This window comes from Dipodomys spectabilis, unplaced genomic scaffold (genome assembly GCF_019054845.1).
Source record: "Dipodomys spectabilis isolate Male_0828 unplaced genomic scaffold, ASM1905484v1 ptg000240l, whole genome shotgun sequence".
NCBI classification, from domain to species: Eukaryota; Metazoa; Chordata; class Mammalia; order Rodentia; family Heteromyidae; genus Dipodomys; species Dipodomys spectabilis.
In genome coordinates, this window is record NW_024870917.1 from 5,030,491 (window position 1) to 5,055,690 (window position 25,200).

Below are 25,200 nucleotides of genomic sequence, written 5' to 3' on the forward strand. Positions count from 1 at the left end.
AAAGCTTAGTAGAAATCTTTGCCCGGGACTCTTGGGGATTCTGTCCACCCTGATCACCAGGGCCAGCCGTCAGTGGCGGGCGGGACCCCAGCTCTCCCTGTGAGCCAGGAGGGCAGGGCACCTTCTTGCTCTGACTCAGTGCCCTGCTGGGTTCACAGTTAAGCCTTCCAAGAGGCTGCAGCTCCCTCTTGGTTTCCATCCAAAATTTCCCTCTTCCTCTGGCTTTTGTCCCAATCAGGCCGTGGCTCTCTAGGGTGAAATGTTGAATCAGGCTACTAGGATCTGGAACAATCTCCCCAGGATCCAAACAGTTGGAAGGCAAACCAGCATGGCCTACAAATTGTCTTCCAGCACCTCCCTCCCCCCCGGGGTTAGCTATACAAATAGGTCGACTAGACATAAAACTCCCTAACTTCTCTTGCAGCCAAGTGTGACCATTGGTTAAACTCAGGCTGAAGAACCGTGAGTTATCCCTTTTAGCGTTCAGTCTCTGAGAAGAAGGGTGAGCCCTCCTTCCACCACCCGTCCAGCAGAGGATGAGTCCACATACTGGGTCATCTGGGAGTCCGTGGGCTAGCGAGGGAGCGCGGATTGCTGGGAACAGCCCAGTCCTCTGTCCCGGACGAGCCTCTCCCAGGTGCTGTGGTGCTGTGTGCTCCCAGCACACCTCTTGTGGTTGCTCAGAATGCACCAGCAAAGCGTTGCACATGGGATTAGAAGAGCTCACACCTCCTGCCTCCTAGTAGGTAGTTAGTCCTTTTCTAGTTCTGTTCCCTGGTGAGGCCTGAGGAGAGAGCTACAAATGTGGCAGTGTTACTTGATCCCTCAAAAGGTGGTCAGCCTCAAGCTCCGATCTTTTCAGCTTCTCCTGAGAGCTCAGGCTGCCTAGGGAGGCTGTCAGGTGCGCTCCAGCCGCTCAGTTGTGCCGGGCTGGGATTCTTGGGCAGAGTCGGGGGTCTGACACCGCAATCGACCTCCATCGCCAGCTTCTGAGTATCCGCAGCAGCCCCAGCACCCACATGGCCACCTGGAGGCTGGATCCCCAGGGGCCATCTACAGTGATCAGCGCCAGCAGGGGGCTGGAAGCTGTCCCTGCACCTTCTCTGGGTTTGGTTCGATTATTCGAACTAACTTGAGCTTGCATTGCAAGCCCAGGCCTTCATTGACCTTTTCTTGTTGGGGGCCCCAGGGTTGGGGTCCTACACTTGCTAAGCAGCTGCTCTCCCACCCAAGCTGCGTCCCCAGCCCTTTTGGTTTTAGTTATTTTTTCAGATGGCGGTCTTTTTATGGACGGTGGCTAGACCAGCCTTGAGCCTCTACCAAGCCTCCTCAGCCTCCTCAACTCTTCCTTTTAATGCCCATGTCACTTCTGGCCCAACCCTAAATCCAAGATCCGCCTTCCCTCTTCTCTTACTCTCCAAAAGAAACGCACAAAAGTCTTTCAGATTTCACCCTTTAGTTACTTGCTCTCAGAAGTGCTTTATTTCCAGAGTTCTGAGCACCAGGTTTTAAATGCACATCAATTACTGAACATATTTAATTGCAGGATTAATGCCGAGACACAGTAATGTATTTAAGGACACGTTACACGCATTATTTTAAAACTGTGATTAACACCGATTTTGGAGCATTTCGGAACACTAATTAAACGATCGGAGAACCACATTCTGGCTTTGCAATGTTGGTTCAACAAAACCATTTGTGAGGATTAGGTGTAACTCAACCGCCCCATTGCACGATTAGTGGTTTAATTCTGTCTGCAGGCATGTGGAGTCTCCGTTAGGACTGGGGCTTCTCTAGCTGGTGGCCTTCCTTCCCTGTGCCTGCCACCACACTGCTGGCACTTAGTGGCTCTTCTCTCTTCTCCTCTTGCGGCCAGCGAGGTCATCATTACTGCTGTGCTCTAAGTGTCTTTGGTTCTTCTCCCAACAAGAGGTGGGTTGAACCTCTCTCTCGCATCCTCCCTAGCCGGATGTCCCTAGTAACTAATGTGTTGTGGGCAGAGGGAACACGTGTCTCCAGAACCTCGTGGAATCTACCCCATTCCTTTCTCTTCACCATGGCAACTGGAGTCTTCCCAGACAGTGGTGCTTGTGTCCCACTCAATCTTGATGTGGAGAAGATGCTCTGGATGTGGAGTGTATGTTAGAGACAAGCCTGTATTGTTTTAAGCCTATGTTGCTTTAAGCTTTTTTTTTTTGTCAGTTGTGGGGCCTGAACTCTGGACCTGGGCACTGTCCCTCAGCTCTTCAGCTCAAGGCTAGCGCCCTACCACTTGAGCCACAGTGCCACTTCCAGCTTTTTCTGCTTATGTGATGCTGAGGAATCGAACCCAGGGCCTCATGCGTGCGAGGCAAGCATTCTACCACTGAGCCACCTTCCCAGCCCCTGAGCTGGTATTGTGTTAAGCTGTTTTTTTTTTTCTGGTGAAGACAGCCAGGGACACCTTGGGCTGATACATTGAGCCAGGGTGGTCAACCGATCGTCCACTCATCAGATGGGCCCCTCTGCCCAGCCCACCCACCCTTCCCTGGATGTCCTGCTTCATTTTCTTCACAGCGCTCTTCATTCGATATTATATCATTGATCCATCTCCCCTGCACTTCATTAACTCTAAGAGAGACCTTTTCCCCGTTTGTATTCATCACTCTGCTAGCCCAGGGTATGTTCTTAAGGCTGTGGTACAGCTGGATTCCTGTGCACATGTGGACACTCAGAGGACCAGTGTCCAAACCTGAACAGGTCACTGATATGTGATGAGCCAATCCCAGTACATGGAAGAAGAATGAAGCTCTGTCTGTGGGAGCCTTCCTTTAACAAACCCTACGTGTACCCTGTGTGGAGGGCAGGCTGGTGTAATGGACAGATGACAGGTCTAGCCATGTTGTTGAAAGGGGACCCAGGGCAGAATAAAACAAATTATAATGTTAAAGTTTCCTTCAGATTCCAGCACTCTTCTAGATTCCATCCCCAGTGCTGGAAAACAGAACACAAACAAAACCACCTCCAGACTCATAACTCTCAGTTCTGATGCAGATTTCCTGACATCATGCCAGGCCAGGCCATGTCACGTCACAAAACGGGACTGAAGAGGCCGAGAAAGGGAGCATCCTCTACTTGATGCGTCTGAGCTCAGCAGTGGTTTGTCCGAGTCAGACTCTGAAGAAGGTAGTTTGAGGAGTAACGGTCAATTATTTCACTTGTGCTTTTCATTTGAACGTATGCACAATAGGAATAAGCGATAAAAATCCGTCTAATTAAGTCTCAAAGAACTCTTTCAATATGTAAAATTTAAAATCCTCTGATAAGGAAGCCTTGCACCATGGTTTAATTGGCGGTGTGCTTTTCTTTCCTGAGGACTGCGGCGCCGTGGTGTTTTGTCTGAGTCTGTCCTAATACAATGACATCTGCTGTGTCACCACACATGACATGTCTGCTGTGCAGGAGCCCTCACTGCTTGGAAAGTTGGCTCATTTGCACTTAGAGGCTCCTGGGACTTGAGCATCGACTGACCCATGCTGGAGAAGAGCTACCGCCTTGCCTCGCTAGCCACGGGGCCTCTGCTGCCCGGAGCTCTGGGTTTTGAGCCGGGCCCAGTCCCTTGGCACCTAGAAGAGCATTCTTCCCAGATGTCACTTGTGTCTGTGTCATCACCACATTGTTTTTCTGTGTTCACTACTCAGCAATAGTATTTAACACCCCCCCCCCCCTCCTTTTTAATGTAAGTCCTGGGGCTTGAACTCTGGGCACTGTCCCTGAACTATTTTACTCAAGGCTAGCATTCTACCACGTGAGCTACAGTGCCACTTCTGGCTTTTTCTGAGTTGTTTATTGAAGATCAGAGAGTCTCACGGACTTTCCTGTCCAGGTTGGCTTCGAAATGCGATCCTTAGATCTCAGCCTCCTGAGTAGCTAGGATGAAAGGCATGAGCTGCCAGTGTCTGGCTTTTACAAGCCTCTCTTTCGGGGAAAGTTTTTAGTTTTGAATAATCAGAGGCCCAAGGGACATTGTAAAGATACAACAGAGACAGTCCATGGACCTGTGCTTAATACTGGGCACCTAGGAAACTACAGTACAATGTCAAAGTAGACAACTCAGACAGGCAAAGCACAAACATGATGCCACAGATCTTATTCAGATTCTATTAGGTGTGCCTTCACGCCCTTGGGTGGGCGTATGTGTGCCGTTCTATGCCATTTCTCCCTAGAGGGTAGGTTCGTGTGGCCCTGGATGGGGTTGCCTAACAGAACTGTGCTGTCCTTCCACATCCTCCTCCTTCCCCACGCCTCCCCAGACCAGCGCCCACCAAGTGTTGACCCTTGCTACGATTTTGTCATTTAGAGAAGATATACATATCAAGTCACACACTACACGTAAGACTATTATAATAGCATTATATCATTGACAGGGAAATGGAAAGGCCTTAGAAAAATCATCTTGGGGGGGGGACAATGAATGGAGAGAGGAATGGAGGGATAGTGGGTGAATGAAGTGGTGATCATCAATGTCCGAATGTAAAGATGGAATCAGGAAACTTGAGGAATGGGTGGGGACAGGGTTGTGGGAAAATAGTGGAAGGTCTGTGGCTGTTTAAGATGCATTGTACTCATAAGTGGGCCTGTTAAACCCCTTTTATGATGATGTTTGAAGATAGTAAAAAAGGAAAATTTATTTCCTCCTCTCATTAGAGAGGACAGTAACAGGTCCTCAGTATCATGTGCCCACACGGGGGAAGAGCACTACCAAAGAATAAGTAAAAGTAAACCCAAATCAAAGCCAAAACCAAAACAGCTTCTAGCCCGGCATGGGTAATCAGCTGATCCTCAGCTTTGTGGTTGGTTTTCTTACCCAGCCTTCTTGATAGGAGTCCTGTGATTACCCCTGGTGATGCGCATTGTATTCCCCAAGGGTTTAGTGGTGCAGAACCTTCCTTCGTGTGCTTACACCACCTGCCTATTGTCTTTGGGGAAGGGCTGTTGGTGTGTGTGGGTCTCTCTGTAATTGGACTCTGTGTTTACTGTTCAGTTTTGAGAATTCTTTATATATTTTGGATACTATCTTTGGTCAGATATGTGGTTTGCAAATATTTTATTCTGATTGAAGTTTTTCTTTCATCTTCTTAACAGGATCTTTTGCAGAGCAAAATGTTTTTAGTTTTAAGGAAGTCTAATTTGGTTAGTTTTTCCCTCCCTTCCTCCCTCTCTCCCTCCCTCCCTCCCTCCCTCCCTCCCTCCCTCCTTCCTTCCTTCCTTCCTTCCTTCCTAATTTTTTAAGATAGTCTTGTCTGGTAACCCAGACTGGTCTGGAACTTGCTTTGTAATCCAGTATGGCCTCAAACTTGTGATCTTTCTGCTTCAGTCTGTTGAGTGCTGAGATTATAGGTGTACATGACTATGTGTGGCATGATTTTTTTCTTTTACTGATTGTCTTTTTGGTGTACCATCTAAGAACTCTTTGCCCTACTGGAAACTTTTCTCCTGTTTTTCCTCAAAAACACTATGGTTTTACATTGAAATCTGTGGTCCACTTGGAGTTACTTTTAGGATCCTCTCCGTCTGTCTTTCTGTCTGTCTGTCTTATGGAGTCCACTTGCTCCAGCTCCATGAGTTGCTTCCATACCTTCATCATCGTCAGTCTAGCTCAGCCGTGGGTAGCTGGCCTTCACTCTGCCCTATCGGCCCAGCTGTTTATCTCCAGCAGCCCCACATGGTCTTGGCTGCAGTGGCTATAGAGCGAGTCTTGGAATTAGCTAGTGCAATTCTCCCAGTTCCAGTCTTCTTTTACAAAACGATTTTTAGCTCTTCTAGTTCCTTCGCCTTTCCGCATAAATTATGATTTTTCTTTAAATTGATGGTTAGATCTTTATTTGAAAGGGTAACACCTGGGTTTGATGCATCAGAGTTGTGCTATCAAAGTCACATTCGGATGAACATAGAACTATGAGGATGTTGAAAACGTACCTGTGAACTGTGCGGTGCACTCTGAATCCTCCCCTCCCAGAGCCCCCCACGTGTGAGAGCCCTTGGGAAGCCATGGGGGTCTTCCTGGGGGGAACTCACATGGCTCTGCCCACGGTTAAGGCTGGGGGGCTGCTGTGGCTCAGCTCTGCCCAACAGGGCTGTTCCTCCTGCAGACAAAGGGGACCAGTCAGCAGTGGGAGGGAGTGAGGCCCGCAAGGAGACCAGAGGAAAGCAGGGCTTGAAAACCGCAGCCGAAGCCAATGGGGACAGGAATGGATTCCTCCGGATGGGAAGGTAAAGAACTACAGGAGTAGACCCAGGAGCTGTCCTAGGTTCTGAAGGACTTCCTTTCCTTCATGACAGCCATGGCTCCTGGCTGAGATGGGAGTGTTCTTCAGCAGCCTCTTCTCCATGCTGAGGTGGTGTTCATCTGGCTCAGCATCTACAGCCCAGGGGAGGGCAAGGTGATCTCAGAGGGCCCCGAATCTGTCACTGCTGAATGGAAAAACGAGACCCTCCCCAAAGAGCTCAGCCGAGGTCAGCCGCCCTTACCGAAGATGGCTGACCTCGCCTTCAGATCTTCCCCAGACCTGTCATAAACAGCAAGGGTCTGTTTTCTTCATAGTTTTGATGGTGATTTACCTTATTATGTTTTCCTCCTGGTATATGGTAGTGGTTGCAACTGTTGGCCAATGTGCGATTGGGTTGGGTGGTGATGATGATGGTGATTTAGAATTTTTCTTTGATTTTTGGCTTTGGATACCAACTGGCTATGAGCTCTGTGAAGTAGACACTGTATTCCTTTTCTTTTTCTTCACCATTTTGTTCCTAGTGAAGAGTGGACCAAAGAGGTACCACATTCATAACCACTGCCTCTCTAGGTGTGGAGGAAACAGAGGAAGGCAGAGAGCCAACCCCTCAGGCCGGCTCAGAAAGCTGATGGAACCTGCTAGAGTAGCCTTGCCCAGAGGCCATGTTGGGAACTTGGCCAATGGCCAATGGATCCTTAGTCCTTAGTCCACGCACACATTTCTTTCCACATGCCTCCTTCCTCCCCTGCCTCCTTCCTTCCTTCTTAGGCTAACACTCACCCCCTCCTCTACCCTGCCTCCTCTGGTCTCACTGAGCTCCCACCGCCTGCACTCCTTAATGTCCAGGGAGCAAACTCTTCCCTGGTTTGAACTCTGAGTTGGGGTCAGATGTGGTAGCTGTGGGGAGAAAGAGAGCACAGTGCAACCGGGCTTTCTCTCTGAGACTGGGCAGTTGCTGGAACACAGGTCTTGGCTCTGGCTTTGCCTTTTCCATTTGTTGGTCTCTAATTACTGACCTGCACTGATTGTGGTATTGTAATTCTGCAGTTTTCTTCCTTAAAAGAAAATCCCCGGCTGGGCCAGACATGTCAGGGTTGCCAGCACAACTGCTCATCTCCTTCAGAGTGAAGGTCAACAAATAATTTCCAGCTTTGTGTCAAGTCTCTTTAATGGAGTCTATGAAATGCTCTAATTAGGAACCATTATCTGCTGCAGCGCTTGCCAGCTTTTTAAATCTTTTCTACACCCGCTTTGCCTTGCTCACAGAGAGTTTAAAGTTGCCTGATGTTTAAGCAAGACGAGGTGGTCCCTTTTGTTTCATATATATGATACAATTTGGAGTATTTACAAGGTAGGCAACTCTCTCCTTTTGGTAAGAAGCAGGGGAGTTTTACTCTACTTTCCATCTGTTTCTATCTTGTCATGCAACAAGAAGACATCTAAATGACATGGAACTCTCCTCTCACAATGTGACACAATCACCTCCCAGGACGCACAGAATTCCCAATAGTGAAGGCAGGAAGATATGCCCTTCGCCTTCTGTGACCCCCGTGGCTGGATTCTCGGCCGTGGGTCTGTCCCCTACACTGGGAGGTGTTTTACAGATTGCTTGGTCTCTACCCACAGATGCCAAGTCTAGGTGTGACAATCAAAAATGTCTCTGGACATTGTCCAAGGACCCTGGGGGGGGGGGGGAACACACTGTTGATTGAAGCTCATGTGAAGCGAAGGGTTTGCCCCAGGCTCACGGTGGTGGCTGTGGCTGGAGGGGTCAGTCTCTCACTTGTCCCGATGGCCATGGCTGACCGCAGGCCCAGGGAAGGCTCCGTGCTCTCCTCTCCTGTCCTGCCTTGCTGCTATTTTCTTCATGAGTCCCTCTGAGCCCTGGCACCGGTTCTGGGCACTTCTACCTTTCTACCTTCTTTGAGGGCCGATGCTGACATCACTTTTGGTCTTTACAGTGGGAAGCTGGGTCTGTGGTATGAAAGGCCTGTGAGTCTCTACCAAGTGGCCCTGGAAGCTGGTTCCTCTGCAGCTCTAGGCCGTTCCAAGTCCTGGAGTGGAGAAGAGGAATCGGGAGATGCATAGGCCGTGATCCACTGGTTGGAGGAATCGAATCATCCCCATCTCAGCCCTGTTCATGAGCCAGTCTCCGGTTCATCGGAGAGTCATACCCAGATCAGGCTGTCCCGCGGGGCTGAGCCTTGAGGCCTGCCTCACTTCCAGTGTCTGCCTTTCCTTGCTCTGCCTTGCTAGAAGGTATAGTTCAAATCACTCTGAGGAGGGGAGTGGGAGGTGGTATGAACATGTGTGTGTGTGTGTGTGTGTGTGTGTGTGCGTGCGTGTGTGTGTGTGCGCGCGCGTGTTGTTATGATTGATAAGATAGGGTCTCCTTCCATCTAAGGTTTTACATGTTTTGAAAAATGTTGGTTTTCACAAAGTAAATCAAGATTATTATCATTTCTTTTTAATTGCAGGACTTCTCAGAGCCTTTAGCGGTTAAGTGTTCTGAGATTATTCCAGACACAGGTCTCCCAAAGTAATTTGACTATGGGGCTCTTAATTTTTTTCTTTTCTTTTCCTAGGGCCATCTCATGGCACTATTTGCAGAATGTTGTTGTTGTTTGTTTGTTTGTTTTTGGCAAAATATTATCTAGAAATGGAAGCCCACCTCACTCTACTTCACACTGGTTCCTTTGAGGCCAGAAAGGAAGAGAGGTCTTCCAAAATGGAACCTGGGCCTTCTTTGGTCAGATGGTTCTCAGGGGCTGGATTCTGAGCAAGACCTGGAGGAGAGAAAAATCTTCCTCAAAGTCCTGACTTTTCTCCAGGCGTGGGCACGCATGTCTCGTGGTCCTGACCTACCTGTGTGCGAGGTGGTGTCCTCCAGGGTGGAGTGGCTGGTAGAGTCGGGGCCCCGGGGAGGGGGGGGACAGGGGCGGGGGTGAGTGCCCACCCTCCCCTCTGCCCTGGCAGCCCTCGGAGGAGAGGGGAAGGATGAGGGCAGAGAGTGGGGAAGCAGAAGTTTCCATTTGCTTTTTTATCTGTTTGCGAATGTTCAGTGTAATGGTTTGAATCCTAGCCGTGAGCGGCTGCCGCCCACACAGAGCTGCGTGGAGCTGAGCTCCAGAGCACAAGCGTCTTCCCGCGTCGGCCATTACCCCGAACCACACCAGGGCAGGCTGCTCACCGCCCCCCTGGTGTCCTTCTGCCGCCCCCCCCCCCGCCCCCCATCCCCCACGGCTCCCACCACCCTCCACACACACATTCTGTCTCTTGTTACATCTCCAGCACTCGCTTCTCTCTAGAGGAGGCATGAGGAGAAGGCAGAGATGCTCCTAGCTCTACCTCACCGGAGCCAGCAGCTGGCGGGAGAGCGCGGCAGGGTCCCTGCCTGTGGACTGACCACCCAAAGGTGAGAGGAGACTTTGTCATTTCTTTACGCACCCGGAGGTCTGGGAGGCGAGGCCGGGTGAAGGGGGCTTCATCCTCAGGCCCGATCTGGTGCCTCTGAGAGACTCCACGGAGCTGGCACCATGATGGCTCCCTTCCAACACACGCCGTTCTCTCCGACATCAGCCCCCACCCGGGGCCCCGCCCGAGGTCCAGACCCCAGGGGGTTCTGACCCCCTCTCCTCCACCCCCCAGCATGGACTCCAGACCCCAGGTGTGGAGGAAGAGCCTGCCTCGGGCTTGACCTGTTGATTTCCACCCAAGGCTGCTGGCCCTTCCTCCCTGGAGAGAGTGGGGCTCAGTGACCCATACTCTGGGGGCCATGTGGAATGTGCTCCATCCAAGGGGCTTTGAGAAACCTGCTTCCCCAGTGGCCCGGTGCCCAGTCATCAGAAGCAAGCAGACCCAGCTGCCCAGCTAATCTGTACGAGGTAGGCTTCCTTCCGTGTAGAAATCAACACAGTTTAAAATAGATGGGACTGCAATCGGAAACGAAGCTATGGAGGTCTATGTGTGATGTAACAGGCAGAGACGCCCGCACGGACGCTATTCAGCACAAATTACATGACTTCCAACCACGGCAGCCAGGAAAAGACCTGATTTCCTTGCTTATGAAGCGTGTTTGGGGGTCAGAGGGCAGCCGAGTGGGGCCATCCCTTCCGGAAGGCTGAAACCTCTCAACAAGAAAGAGAGAAAGCAAAAGAAGAACAACAAAGATGGAGGGAGAGAGAGAGAAAGAAGGGGGGAAGGACCATAATATAACGTACATTTAGAAGAGAAGGAGAGGAAAAAGGACTCCGAATTCAGTGTAGTCAGGGGATGAATCAGTTGGCAAGGCTCTATTTTTAGTTTCCAAGAGCTGCTGCTACATTTTGCCTGGCATGAATTAATGTCACAGGCATGTTCCTGGCATGAATTAATGTCACAGGCGTGTTCCATACAAGGGTTCTGAGGGCCCTGAAGTGCCATTCCAGCTTGGAAGCACGGATTCTCAATAAGGACTGTCCACCGTCCTTTAGGATCTGGTTTTGATACAAACAAGTGTCCACAATGTTCTGCTCCTCGACCTTGTCCTCTCTGGTTGTATCTGTTCATCTCTTGGCTTCGGTCCTTGGATGTCTGGCCCTTGGCCAAGGGAGAATTGCAATTGTTATGTTTTATTTTTCAAAAAGGAGAAGTGGACAAGCTGAAGAGGTGGACAAGGGAAGAAAAAAGATATAGGGTCATGGCTTGGAATTTAAAAAAAAAGTCTTTGGGGGACAGCTTCCTACCCGTCATGGGAAGAGGAATGTGCCTTTCAGCCTCCACACAAAGCTGGCTCAGAACCAGGGGCCATCTTCTGCTAGAGACTAGAAGGAGTAGAGTAGTCTAGCAGGGACTCCTGAAGCGATGGAGTCGTTCGGATGGAAGCCCACGGTACCTACAAGGTGTGTTCATACCCCAGAGGGGAGGCCATCCTCCCTCTGGCCTGTGGGGCCAGAGCGGGTGCTAGCATGCACTTGGTGCCTTGCTCTCTGAGGTGAGGAGAGGATGGTGGCCAGCCTGAGTGAGAAGCAAAAGGAAAAGCAGAAGGCCAAGTAGTGTCCACCTCTGGGACGGCTCCTTTTATGAGTTGAAGCCACGATTAGTCAATGAGTCAGCCTGGCTATGTCATGGCCCCTATTCGAAGAGCCCACTCTACACTCTCTTAGGCAATAGAGAACATTCAACTACTTCAGAGTTGGCCTGGGCCAGTGATATTGATGGGTGTGTTAGAACTTCCTGTGGTGCCAGTGTCCTGTCTTCATCAGCACAGATGGAGTTTCCGGTTGGCTCATGCCAGCCAGGGATCTCTTCATAGCAGGCTGGGAGAGTTCCCACCATGCCTTGCGGCAGGGGACTGGCCCTACTGTTGACTGTAGAAACTCAAAGAGGAGCTCCAGTGGCTGGACAAAGTTGATTTTCAGGTCCTTGAGAACTTCCCACCCCGAGTCTCTGACATGCTTAAGAAGAGAGGTAGAACAGAGGAATTGAGTCAGCAGGGCACTGACAGTAGGACTTGAGTCATGACGCTTAGCTCCAGCCTTGTACTTTGGCAGCAAGGTGAGGGATTCTGAGCCCACACATCTCACAGCCAAGGGCCTGGGGTGAGGTCCACCTGCCTGACCGGTCTCCCATTCCCCACCTCCGTCTCCAGAGCATTTACAGCTGGGAGAAGGGTACAGCTGGGGAGATGTGGGCGAAGAACCCTCGTGTCCACGTGTCCCCAGGGGTGGGCTGTTTTCATTGTCCAGGACCGGTCTTCTGGCATGGCTCCATCTGTAGCCACAGATCTACAGGCTGGGCTCCCGCCTCGGCCGGTTAGACAGGCGAGGGGCTTTTAGACTGCTGGTCCGCTGGAATCTGACCATCACCGGCCACTGGAAAGCCCATAGAAACTGTCCCCCACCCCCGCTTCTCTGGGTGGGTCACGAGTGTTTCTTGCACGCGAGGTCAGGACACACCAGACTGGACGTCTTCATCACTGGGTTGGCCTCCGTGGAAATCAGAATTCCCAGGGAAGGAAGGCCTACGGTGGCCTTTGGCTGGCTGGTGCCTTCTGGGGCGAAGCTGTTCTAGCACCACTTTACAGAGCAAGAAGTAGAGGCATACATGTTTTAATTTTGTGTTTTACCTCAAAATATGCACAAAATGTTACAGTACACTCCCTAATATGGCCATTCATTCTACTATCAGATTTAACTCCCTAAACTTCTGAGGAAAAAAACAGTGGAAGAGGCTTGCTTCCTGACAGCACCCAGGGACCGCGCCCTCCACCCGCGGGCCAGTCTCCCTTGCCCAGTGTGCAGAGCTCAAGCCGGGCAGAGTTCTTCCTACAATCTCCCGAGGCTCTCCCGACCCTCCAAGGCTCTCTCCTGAGCCTGGCACTGACTATCACCCATTTGTGAATGGCACAGCGGGGCTTGAGACGGGAGGCTGAGCTGCGTTCCACCGTGCAAGGTCCCCAGCTCAGGTAAAGAGTCTGGCTGGGCTGTTGTCCTATTGCCCTCCTCCATTGCAGGCCAGATGAGTGGCAATCCATCCATGGTTGGATGAGTGGCAGTAATGTGCTGGTAGAACTGGCTGGACCTTTGGGCCGCGCCTGCTGCTGAGGTTCTCCACCCAGGGCCGGTGGGGTTTTCAGGCTCACGGTGGCCAGGCTTTCTGTGAGGTCCTCAGAGCCAGACTCCCCCTCCCACTTCAGTAGCGAACTAGGCTGGGTCACAGGGCCCCTGCCTTTTCCTCTTGATCCACTGCGGGCCTCACATCCTGACAGAAGCCCTAGAAACGGGCTGTGTTGATGAAAACACACATGCCCTTTGCCACAGGAAGCCAGGCCTCACGTTTGTAGCGATAACCACGGAGCTCCTCACAGAAACCAGAGGAACAGCGTTAAGACTCGCACCTAACTTAGGAAGCCCAGGGTCGCTGTCCCTCTCCCTCCCCCCAGTGACGATCACAGGTGCCCCCGTCCTTCCTGGACATTTAGGAAAAAGACAGACCGTACTCTTGAGGTGAGGAAGAGCCATGAGCAAACGGGATATTAGTAATGGCAGTGGGTCTCGGAGGGTCGCGAGGAGGGTGGTCAGACCAAAGACAGAACTCCCAGGGAACATTTAAACTTCAGTTTAACCATGATGCTTCGTCCGCATAAAAAGATGAAGCAGGACGTATTTATCCTAAAGTATTATTACTTGCTTCTCTCTGGAAGCTCAAATTTCACCAGATGTCCTATATTTTTTACACATCAGAATGCCTAAAGGCTGCGGCCTGCAGGGTTCCATCTCCACCCAACCCTTTAATGAGAATCCACAGCCCACAATGCGCCAGCCATGTGCAGCCCTGGCCACAGGCTAACATTCAATGTGTGAGGAGTTGGTCAATGGAGGTGCTGTGTTACTTGTTGTCTAGAGGAGAAACTGAGGCCCGGGGTGAGGTTGGTGTGAATAGCTGGAGTGCTCTGCCAGCTCCTGGCCTGCCTCCTGGCATAGTACTCGCTGGCAGTGGGTGGCACAGCAGTGAGACCTTCAGAGGAACATTAATAACAGGTTAGCTTGGAAGAGCTCCGTGCAGAGATGGGAAGGGCTGTGTCACACATGCAAATTATATGCAAATATACTTGTCCCACCTGGCAGGCTCACCTACTGGGTGGGAGACCCCCAAGGTTAGCCTCCAGCCGTCTGTGGGGTTCTAGCAGGGGTGTGGGGTGTAGGCTGATAGCTTCTGGGCCCTGGGAGGCCCGCGTTCCGCTGCACGTGGGCTGGGGAGAAGGCACACATGCGTTCTCTCGGTGTGGATGCCGCCGTGAAGGGCTGGTGTGGAGGTGGGTGCATGAGGGGGCGGAGCGTGCTGGTGTGTGCGTGACAGCCACCGTGATCGTGGGATCTCAGCAGGCCACGTGGCTCCCATCTCCCAGGATAACCTCCCCCTCCATCCAGTCCTTCTCTCAGCACCCCCTTTTTCTGGGTGTGCTCCCTGTGGAGAGTCTCAAGGACTGGAGACGTTTGAGAATAGTCTCACCACAGTACTGTGCTGCTAGAATTGACTGGGTGCTTGTGACAGACCTAGCCCTGGGTGAGCCGCGTGAGCTCCATTCTGCGAGTCGACTTTGCGCTGCCCTGATGTACAGACTGCATGCTGGGCCTCACAGAGGTGAAGTCACCTGCCCACCAACTACTGAGACGCTGAACTGAAGCCATGGCCAGCCCCGTGGTGTGGTCGGGCAAACATCGTAGTGGGGACTGAAGTGCAGTCCCGGAGCTTGGCCGTGGACTTCTTAATGAGGGAGCCCTGTTTTGGAAAGTTCTCTCTGGAGACGTGTAGCAGTTGTGATTGAGATGGCTTGGGATTTAGGCTTTTGGAATGAGCAGGTTTGGCCTCCATGGTGGGTGCAAGTGACGTCACGTGCTGGGAGACGTTCCCTAAGGCAGGAGGGTGGGGTCACGGGGCAATACGGAGGACGGCCACCGGGCCTTCCCGCCCAGTGGCGTGAGGACAGTGTCTGCTGACGGTGGCTTTGGTGCTCGGTTGAGCTCACTGGAGGGGAGCCTCGGCTCACGGCTGCCTGGCCGCTCCCTGCCAGGCAGTTGGGGATAAAAGTTCCTCCACTCTGGTCGGCTTCCCTTTCTCATCTGTGAAATGGTCTTCCCTCACATAACCCTTGGCCTTCCCATCGGCACAGAGCCAGGTGATAATAACGATTAGTACAGCCATAAAATGTGGAGATAACTCTCACCCTGAACGGTCTTAGAGTTTAGTGAACTAAACTAGATCCATTGCATCACAGAGATTATGTCACTAGGGTTCAGGCCTTGGGAGAGAGCTTCTAGCTGAGGAGCGGATTCTGGAGGCCTCTGTTGACGAGGCTGCCTCTTGGTTCATTCGCCGTGGGAGGTGTGTAGGCTTAGATATGTGGATCAAGGAAGAGAAGAAACCTAGGCTAACGGGACAGGTAAGCCAAGTGCTCTGCTCAGTTTGGCTGGGAGACCATCCACCTACTCACTCACCCATCCATCCACCCACCTACCTAACATCTACCCATCCATGTCCATGCATCTAATAGTCGCACCCGTTGGTCACGTCTGACTATGAACATGAATCCAGGTGAACAAGATAGAAAGTTTCTTGCCCTTATGGAAACAGCATTACTAATCAAGTGATGATTATATATATATATATATATATATATATATATATATATATATATATATATATATATATACTAATTTAACACTGTGATGGGCTGGGTGGGGTCTGGGCAGTGCATCTGAGGAGGCTTTGTTGAGGAGCTAATGATGGAAAGGTCAGTAGGAGGCCATGTAGAGTGGACAGTGAAGTGTGGCCATGTGTGTGGCTCTCTGGGGACCCTGACATAGACAGGCGTTTGAGGTGCTATGGTGCCAGGGTCTGGGTTCTGGATGACAAGAGGTGGTGCTGGAGAGGTGGGCAGATGCCTGCCTGCATTTGAGGTCCCGGTGAATCACTGGAACCTGGGGGCCAGATGTTCACTTTATCCCAAGAGCAATAGGGCAGGTCATGAGCCGAGTAGTACTTTGGTGGTTGTGAAGGCCCCTGGTGTTGGTGGAACGTGGTTTTGTGTGGTATGAGGGGCAAGGATGGGTAATAGTGGCCTGTACACTTTGACCAGAATCCCGTTGGCTACCTGTCCCATCCCCTGCCCCAGGTCCCCCAGAGCTTGGTAGACATGTCTCGAACAGTGCCTGGTTCTGAGCCCTGTGGCCTGCTTGGCATCACACCACCCTTGCTTCAGAGAACATGTGCATTGGCTGCGGCCTCCAGGCTCCGAGCTCTTCACATCAGAGCCAATCCCTGAGGAGTGGACCCAAAGGGAACAAAAAAGAGCCCACAAGATAGTCAGTGTGCCTGAGACCCAGCGCCTGTCTTTCGAGAAGGTCAGGGCCTGATTTCTATCTGGCCCTCCTCGCTGGGCTGGACACCTCCTCATGAGGTGGACCCCGGGGGACAGCAAACTTGGCCGGAGCAGTGCGTTGCTCCACCGCCAAGGACTGGAGGCCAAGGCATCCAAGGTGAAGGGCGTAATTGTGTGGGACTGCCCGGGCCATCTGAGTCTCCCACAGCCAAGACCTGACTGCAAGGCTGCAAGTGCTCGCTTGACTGTCCCAGGGGGCATCAGCACACCCCAGGAAGGGAGAGGCGGCCGAGTGGACAGCAAGCTGAACTCCAGCAGGTCAAGGACAGGGTGGGAAGAGGTTTTGGCCAGCGTGGTCTTAGGGAGGGAGTGGCCAGCACGCTGCTGTTTTGGTGCCGCAGTGAACTTGGTCTTTGAAAAAGCCACAAGCAGATTTGCTTCCCCAGCATAGCACGGACAATTGCTTACCAAGTCCCTGCTTGGTAGAGCTACACGAAGAAAGTTCTATTATTGTCTACTTTGTCGAGGAGTGCATGGCCTGGCGAGGAGACTACAGCACACACTAGTGTCTCCAGTGCATATCCTGTGGTCTCGAGGGACTCTGGGCCTGGAGATGCATGAGGCCCCCCCCCCCCCTTACAAAGGGTGGAACTTTTCGAGCAGGGCCGGATCTGGTTCCCCCGCCTGCCCCCACCCCACGTCAGGGCGAGGAAACAGATGCATCTAGAAACTGGCTTTTCTCCAAGGACATACACATACATTCCACACGTAGTGAATCCCATAGAACAAGGGCCTGACCCCACCAGAAACGGGCCTCCCAGGGGCCAGCTCTGCCCTTTGCTAAACAGCAGATTCAGAGGCAGCAAAGAGAAGCCATTTTATAACTCAGGTTCTTCACTTGTGAAATAGCATGGCCATACTCAGTAACCTCCTCCCCAAGTTCTTCCTTTCCTCCCTCTCTTCCTTCCCTCCTTCCCTTTCTTCCTTCCTTCCTTGTTTTGTGTGTGAGTGTGTGTGTGTGTGTGTGTGTGTGTGCACACGTGTGCTTGCCAAAACTGGACCTTGCACTCAGGGCTTGGGGTGCCACCCCTGAGCTTTTTGTGCTCAAAGCTAGCACTCTACTACTTAGGCTCCAGCTCTACTTTTGGCTTTTTGGGTATTTCGTTGGAGATAAGAATCTCATGGACTTTCCTTCCCTGGCTAGCTAGAATTATAATTCTCAGATCACAGCTTCTTGAGTAGCTAGGGTTACAGGTGGAGCTACTGACTCTTTTCTATACCCATCCATGTTTGTCTCAGCATGCAACAACCCTAACATTCCTGTTCTTCAAACTCCAAGCTCCTGTTTTGAGGCCTTCCTGGCAGGCCTTCCCCTGGAAGACAGCTTCTCCTCTGGTCTGAGAAGCCCTGTGTCCCTTGTGTCCCTTGTGTCCGCTGGCTTCTTGCTCAGCAGCCCTCCTTGCTGTACCCTGCAGGCTCCAGACCTCTGCCCTGCCTGCTCCGTGTGCCTGTTCCCTTTGTCCTCTGATGGGAAGAACCACGTGCCCTTCGACTCCCATCATGCACTACAGCTATTTTTCTTGCTTCAATCCAAAACAGTGGACCTCATGTCTGCCGTTGCCCCTGTGGAGCTAAGGGCCCGCACCAGTGAGGCCTAGGGCCTCAAGTGAAGCCTGGAACAGGTTGGTGCTTGAGCAACTTTGGTTGAGCCAATGAGTAACTGTTGAGTGCAATTTTCCCAACACCTGGAGAGCTCTTGTCGTCTTCTCTCATGGTTTCTTTTGGTTGGACTCTGCCTGTTTGGCCTTTGTCATTGTTTTCCTCTCCAATTGCCTCATTGTGCACCACACAAAAGATGATGGAACAGTCACACAAAGACAAAGCCTGCTCGGGCAGGAGGAAGGGAAGGACAGATTGGACAAAGCCAGAACCTTTTTTTAGCAGACAGGAAGGCAGGCGAAGCTCCACACACGGAGCTGATGTTTTTGTCTTTGCACACCTGTGCAGATCGCCACACTTGTGCATGTGTGTTCAGAACACGCTGACACGAGCAGCCGGGAAACAGTGGCGTGGCTGACTGCAGGGGTCTGGCAGGAGGTGGGTCGGGGGCGACTTCCACCGTGCTCATCAGCAGGTCCACTTCCCTCACCGTGTGATCTCTAAAGGAAGGGGTGGCAAATTGGTTTCAGTTCATGGCTAAATCTTACTGGGAAGGACCGCCTGGCCAGTCTGGGCAGGGGGCTTTGGAAGCCCTGCTTGGGGGTGGGGAAGTGACCATAGTGGCAGGGACACGTGTGCTGGGAGCTGGGAGGGAGGGGCACTGTGCTGTACCTGACCTCGCTTGACCAGGTGAACCCAGGTGCCACCAGCTCCTGAGTCCAGGAGCCTCTCATCCTCCGGAAACGGGAGGAGATGAATCCGGGACCCTGAAGGGAGGGAGAATTCCCCGAACGGGAATGTCTGGTCTTGGAGGATGCTGAAAGGCCTCCTGCTCCATGCTAAGTGACAGCTGACCAAGAAGAGAACCGGCAAGTTCTTCCCTCACCCCAGTGCTCAACCGAGAGGAAAGCCCAAGTACCGAGTAGCAAGTCTGGCAAAAATCTGTCCATGCATAATACGCACAGCTGCACGCTTGCAAGATAAGTGCACACTCGTGAAACCTTCACTGCCACCAAGGCCGCTGGCATGTCTGTCACTTCCCAGCATTTCCTCTGGCCTCCGTTGTCATTTTTTAAAATTACTCATGATACGAAAAGTTAGCTTAAGACCCCCTCCTCTGAGAACATTGTTTTGTTAGCAGTGGGCAGCATGCTGTGTACTAGACTTCCAGATTATATTCATCCAGCAAAACTGAAACCTGATACCCACTGCCCACCACCTCCCCGCCACCACCTTCCTGAGCCTGCTTCTCAGGATCTCTTCTCTACTCAGCCTTTCTGTGCCTGGCCTACTTTGCTTACTGTGATGACCACGTTATAGGAAAGGCAAATGTTTCTTCTGTTTTTTAAAGGCTGGGTAGATACGGTGGCCTAGAAAAAGGAAGAAGAAAATAGAAATAAAAACAAGTCCTAGTAGAGGCAGGCTGGAGATCCCTGGTACTCAGGAAAGAGTTGGACTGCTGTCACATGAGCTTATACTGTATCATGGGGATGACATTTTGAACTCTGGCTTTGGGGTCAAATTGGGTGGCTTATGGTTTGAGCTCTGCCATCTGCCAAAGAGGATTTGAGGGGACTTAAGAGCACGAACACACTCAGAGGATAGACAGTTGGATATAAAGCCAGAGGAGAGACCAGAGGCCATTAAGAGAGAGAAAGGGCCAAAGCCCCAGGCAGGGCTAGGGTCTCCAAGGCCAGCTTGGATTCAAGGAACAGAGATCATTTGGTTTCACAAGGACAAACGCATTCTTGACTTGGGGAAGCAGCTGGCAGATGCCAATATACAAATCTGTGTCTAATCTGTTTATTGAAATGTTTAAACATATTGTTTTCGTAAGTATATCCACCAGACCCTGGCTCACCAGCACCTCTGGCCCCCCACCACCCCCAGGATGGGCGTGGCAAGGTCTCAGCCCTAAGCTCCCCATTCTGAGCGGCGGAGCCTTCTTGTAAAGCAAGGAGAAGTGAGCAGAAGCTTCATAGAGAGAAACTTTGGAGGAGGAAGAGGGGACAGCTAGCTTTTCTTGTTATAATTGAAATGTCAGACTTTTCCTTGGTGATGTAAAAAAAAATTAATCTACAAAAACAGTAGGTGCTAGCAACCAACTCCATTCAGGTGCTGGGAACAGTTTCGATTTTACATTGTATGATTGAAAGTCCGAGAGCTGGGAACTCAGCAGCTCACCACAGCTTCTTGAATTGGGACACAAGATGCCAGTCCTTTCCCGGCCTTTCCTGCTGTCACGGGCCACGTGTGTGCCAGGCGGTGATGCCGGTGCACAGCCTGAGGGGTGGTTTGGGCAGAAGGCAATTTCCTTGGGAGAAGGCTGGTGGCTGGACACGGAGAGGCCATGGTCCTTTCCCCCAGCGCACAATGACAGCCTGGTGGAAGCACTCTGTGGCTCGACAGCGCCGCCTGGGTCAGCATGACAGGAATGGTTCCAGAAGGGTCCAGGGGACATGCGTTTCCAAACAGCCCTGGCCCCATGGGAGAAGGGACGAGGCAGCAGGTCAAGGGAGGTAGGGAGCAGCTGGGGGAAACTGGCTTGCCAGTCAGAAGGACATGGTCTTGGCACGGACGTGCCTGCTCTGTGCCCACTGAGCCACTGGTGACGGCCACACGACCCCTCTGTCTTTCTTCTTCCCCTCTCAGCAGTCCCCAGAGGGCTTTGGCTGGGGAAACCAACCCAGACACAGACGACTTCGTTGCTCAATGCAGCAGAATATTCAGCTCTGCAATGCCTGGCATTTCCCCGGGGCTGGTATGCAAGCCCCCGGGAGACCTCGGCGTGTTTATTTTCCTTCGTTCACTTTTTACCTTCTTTCTTTACGAGGAACTGCGTGCTCTTGTTTTTCTTCTAATCAACTTTGAAAGCAATTTAGATCTATGGAGAGATTGCAAAATTAGCACCAGAGTCTCCTCTGTCACGTTTACCTGGTGACACTCAATGTGACTTTGACCACGCTTGGGAGACACAGAGAGAATATTCCTCTAAGCCAAAACCTAGGCTTTGGTGTGTCTTTTGTCAGCTGTCCTCAGCTGTCCCTGGATGTTCCCAGATGTCCCCAGCTGTCCCCTTCTCTCCGCCAGCCAAGCTAGGATTACTGGAATTTTTTGATGTAACTTTGTAGATGAAGTATAATATTCAAGAAGCAACTAATACATACAAAAACATGGCTATCCTATCAACTAGTATGATAGCATCAGGTGGATTAAATCATAAAGTGTATCTATTTGAAAAAAACATGTCAGAGATGTAGTAAAGATGGCATGCAGGACTGAGTGGTGTCACAGACCCACAGGGCAGTCAGGGCCTGCTAATACCACCTGATGGCTGAGCAGCCAAGTCCTGGTGGGACAGGATGGGGATTCAAAGCCCCACAGGCATCTGTGTTTCATGAGCACTTCTTTCCTGGTTTGGGAGCTGCAGAAGGAAGGAAAGAAGGAAGGAAGGAAGGAGGCGGAGAGAAGAGAAACTCTTAGTAGGAATAAAGTTTTCATTTCAATTATTCTGCTGATCCTTGACCCCCACTCCCAGGGATAATCAGAAGCTGGCTGGCTGCATCCTGTTTTAAATAAAATCACCGTTTAAGTGGCTCCGAGGACGTGCGGATGGATAATTGCACGGGGGCGCGTGTCCAATAACACATCAGGGGGAGGCATTGTGCTGTGTGCCAGAAACCAGCGCAACAGCCACCCACGCTGCCACACCTGTGGCGGGCTCCTCTCTGAAGGCCCCAGAGAGCGCAGCCGCACCTCTCAGCACGCAAGGACTGTAACTTCCCATCGTTAGGCAACGGGGGCGGGGGGGGGGGGGGCTGGGGGGAGGGCTCTGAGGAGACCAGCTTACAGTGAAGCCAGAGAGCTGGTGCTCCCGAGGCGGTCATTGCCGCCCCACAGCAAGGGCCTGCATTCCACTGTGTCCCCCCAGGGCCTCTGACGGTAGACTGTGAGGTTTTCAGTCCTCAAGGCAGTCCCAACCAGCATGTTCGAGCCTCTCCCCCTGCCAGGGCAGTGAGGCCAGGGCTTGGGCCTCTGGCTGTTGTGAGGGTCTGCTTTGTGTGTGGCAGCATACTAGGGACCCCACGGCTGAAGGTGTGGTGGTGGGTGTGATGCGTGTGTGGGGGATGGACCACCCATTGCAGATGGCACAGGTGGCGGGTGACACAGAGCTGGAGACACAAGCTGGGTGTCCACCTTGGGAACGGCTCCAGGAAAGAGAGATGACCACCTCTCCTGACTGGACCTAGAGTCCTTTTGTTCTTCAAAAATTGAGTTCCATGGAATCTCCAAGAGTACTGAAATAAATGGGAACGTTTGGTCATTACGTTCATTTTATTTAGCACATACATTTGAGGCCATGGACTCAGTCCTGGGATGGAAGTCAGGAAGGCTGGCAACAAGATGCGGTGACCACACCTGAACCCAGGAGGAGCCCAGTGAGAGGACATGCGTCTTCCAGCCACCCTTGATTTGACTCCTGAAGGCTCCCAGAAGGGCTGTTCAGGCTCTGTATTCCGAGACTGTATGGGGCGGGTCACTGGCCCGACCCTCTGCACACAGTCCCCGCAAGACAGGAGGCCATGCTGAGTGCATACCCCACATGCTGGACTGAGGAAGGTCCTAGGGACAGAACTCCAGGTCCCCTCCCCCCAAAAAAAACAAGGGGAGCATTCTGCTCCTCCTAACCACAGCTTCCCACAGGCTGTAGGTCTAATGGTGGAGCCCACTCTGGCTTTCCCTGTGGGAACATGAGTTTTCCCACCTGGGAATCTTGAACAAACAGTGCGTGGCCCCTTCTGTTAGCTGCATGAGATAGTTTCCTCTTAAAGGATGATCTGCGTTGGTTGTAAGTTGCCAGTGTGTGGCTCTAGTCCAGAGAGTGACTTATGTCTTTTGTTTGTTTCCTTGGGATGAAAGGCTGAGAAAGCACATTATTGCTTTGAACATTATTATTACTATTATTATTACTATGACTATCATTTTAGTAGCTATTACTACATGTTCAACTCATTGGTCATCTGTTTTATGCTGCAGAGAACCAAAGTCTCTCATGGTGCTTAGAAAAATTAGTGATGAAGTGATTTATGTGCTTAACCTTGAGTGGAATTCATGGATCATACCACGCACCCTCTCACAGGGTTCAGTGGGTATAGGGTATTTGTGGAGTTGGGCAACCATCACTACAATTCACCCTCAAAATTCTCAACATCCCCAAAGAAATCCAGTGTGCCTGGTGGGCGATTCTTCTTCTCCCAGCTCTTGATACCTGCACGTATCTTTCTGTCATCATGGATTTGCCTTCTGTGGACATTACGTGGACATGGAATCCTACAAAAGAGGACACTGTTCATGTCTTCAAGGTTCATCTGTTGTATTCCAGTAGTTAGCATATCACTCACTTTCATTGCTTTCTGATAATCCATTCCCTAGGAAGGCTATATTTGTTTTCTTCGTTTATCAGTTGATAGTTTGAATGGTCTTTAATCCAAAGGGTTTTGTTTGCTTATTATTTTTTTAACCAAGTAGTATTGTATGGAAGACCCTCTCATTCATTGATTCTAATAAGGTACTTTCTGACTGTAACTTAGCAGTCTTTTAAGCATCAAGAGTCAGAGTCTTTCCTGAGGTATACTGGGTAAAGTTGGGGTGGGGATGGGCAACTGACTTGGGCCTTTGGGGGCCAGTGGGCATGTCAGAGGTTTAGCAGACCCAGTCATTGTTTTCTGCTCTAGTCTCTATTCTTCACGACTCTCTGCTCCTGAGCTTTGGGATCTCTTCCCCACGCCTAAGAGAAAGTTTTACTTCTTCAGCTTAGATTCTGGGTGCCTCGTGGGCTGGTGTCAGTCCGTACTTACAGATCCTTCAGGGGTAAGAGAACACTCATGAACCTTCTAGGGCACTTTTGGAGCTCCTCAGCATGTCTCTTGTGGCCTCTCCTACTATGAAACTTTTATACATCCTGCAATGCCCAGCTCTGCTGCCATCTCTTCAGAAAGACTTTCCTAAGCACAATGGCTGACATGAGGCTGCTTCATTTCAATCAGCTCTGTGTCATGGCTGTCCTGTTCTGAATGGCAAGGGGAATGCAGATTCTGGGCCTTCCTGAGCCTTCAAGGTCACAGAGGAAGTTCTGCAAGCACTTATGTCAAACTCATCTCCAGGAAGACATACACCTGGTGTCTCATTCTTACTCATTGGTACGGAACAGCCCCACATTTAATGCAATATTTTTACACACAGACTTTCTGGGCAGCTGCCTCTGGTGTAGGAAGATTTGTTAGATCAATAGACACAACTACTAAAGTTCTGGGCTGCGGTTGTCCTTTTCTTTGGGTCTTTGTTTTTGTCTCTTCCTGTTTTCTGAGGGTTGGTTCTATCATATTAACGCATAGAGAAGAATTTACTTCCTTTTTCTGAGCCAGACCAAGCTTCTCTCAGCCCGAGTCTCTCCAGGTTGCTCAAAATGATACTTTTCTCAGTTAAGCATGGAGCTTTCTCACAGATCAAGCCCTGGGGGGCCCTCCACTTTTATTTTATTTTCTAAAGGGGCACAGGGCATCTCTCCTGTGCTCTGAGATGCCACCTGCAGAACAGGACTTGCTAGAGGACGCCAGAGATGCTTCTCAGCAGAGGGAAGCAAGGGCTTGCAAAGTGTGTATGTGGGGGGAGGGGGTGGGGTCTTGGGCCTGGCGCTCTCTGCTGGGGCTTGCACAGAGGTCCTGTCTGGATCTGTGGAGTTACCTCAGGATCGTGCCAGAGTACCAGGGTTTGAAGCAGAGGGAGGAAAACACCCACTCTTCATAAAGGTATGTAAACACCCCATGACACTGCATTTAGAAGATGTCAGCATTTGTTTTCATCAACCAACTCTTGCCCTGTGCTCTGAATATTTGTCTTCAAGCATAAAGTTACAAAGAAAATGCTCCATAAAACTGGGCCTGACCCAGTTTAGAAATTCTCTCCACCACGATAGCATTTGTCAAAATATTTGCTACAACTCGTAATGGCTGTCAGAAACCAGGCCCACAAGCCACCTTCTGCTAAACATAAAAACATTAATAGGGAAATTTATTGCTGTATAAACCATTTTATTCCCCAATAATGGGCTCAATTAAAGCAAAGACATACGTTGTTTATATATATGTATATATGTATATTATATATATATATATATATCCAAGAGTTTTCAATATGCACACACACAGTATAATCTAAGGATCAAAGTATTTAATAGAGATGCTATTTATAACCGTTCTGATCACCCCCCCTCCCCCGCCCCCGTGCATTCCTCAGTGAGATTTACCGGGGTCAATGGGGTCAATGGAACATGTATTTATGCATGTATTTGCCTTCCCTGTCTCCAAAATAATGAAGAGCTGGAGAGGGATCTCTGATAGGCAAGGA

At 51.0% G+C, this 25,200-nt stretch overlaps 1 protein-coding gene across 3 annotated transcripts in view; it reads left to right on the forward strand.

Annotated features, from left to right (window-relative positions):
- Nucleotides 1–24,226: 24,226 nt before the first annotated feature.
- Znf831 (zinc finger protein 831) overlaps nt 24,227–25,200 on the forward strand; it is an 87,153-nt gene continuing 86,179 nt past the window's right edge. For all 3 annotated transcript variants that reach the window (XM_042699273.1, XM_042699274.1, XM_042699275.1), the window contains exon 1: nt 24,227–24,602. The gene's annotated coding sequence lies outside the window, so the exon portion shown is untranslated. The remainder of the gene's footprint in view (nt 24,603–25,200) is intronic.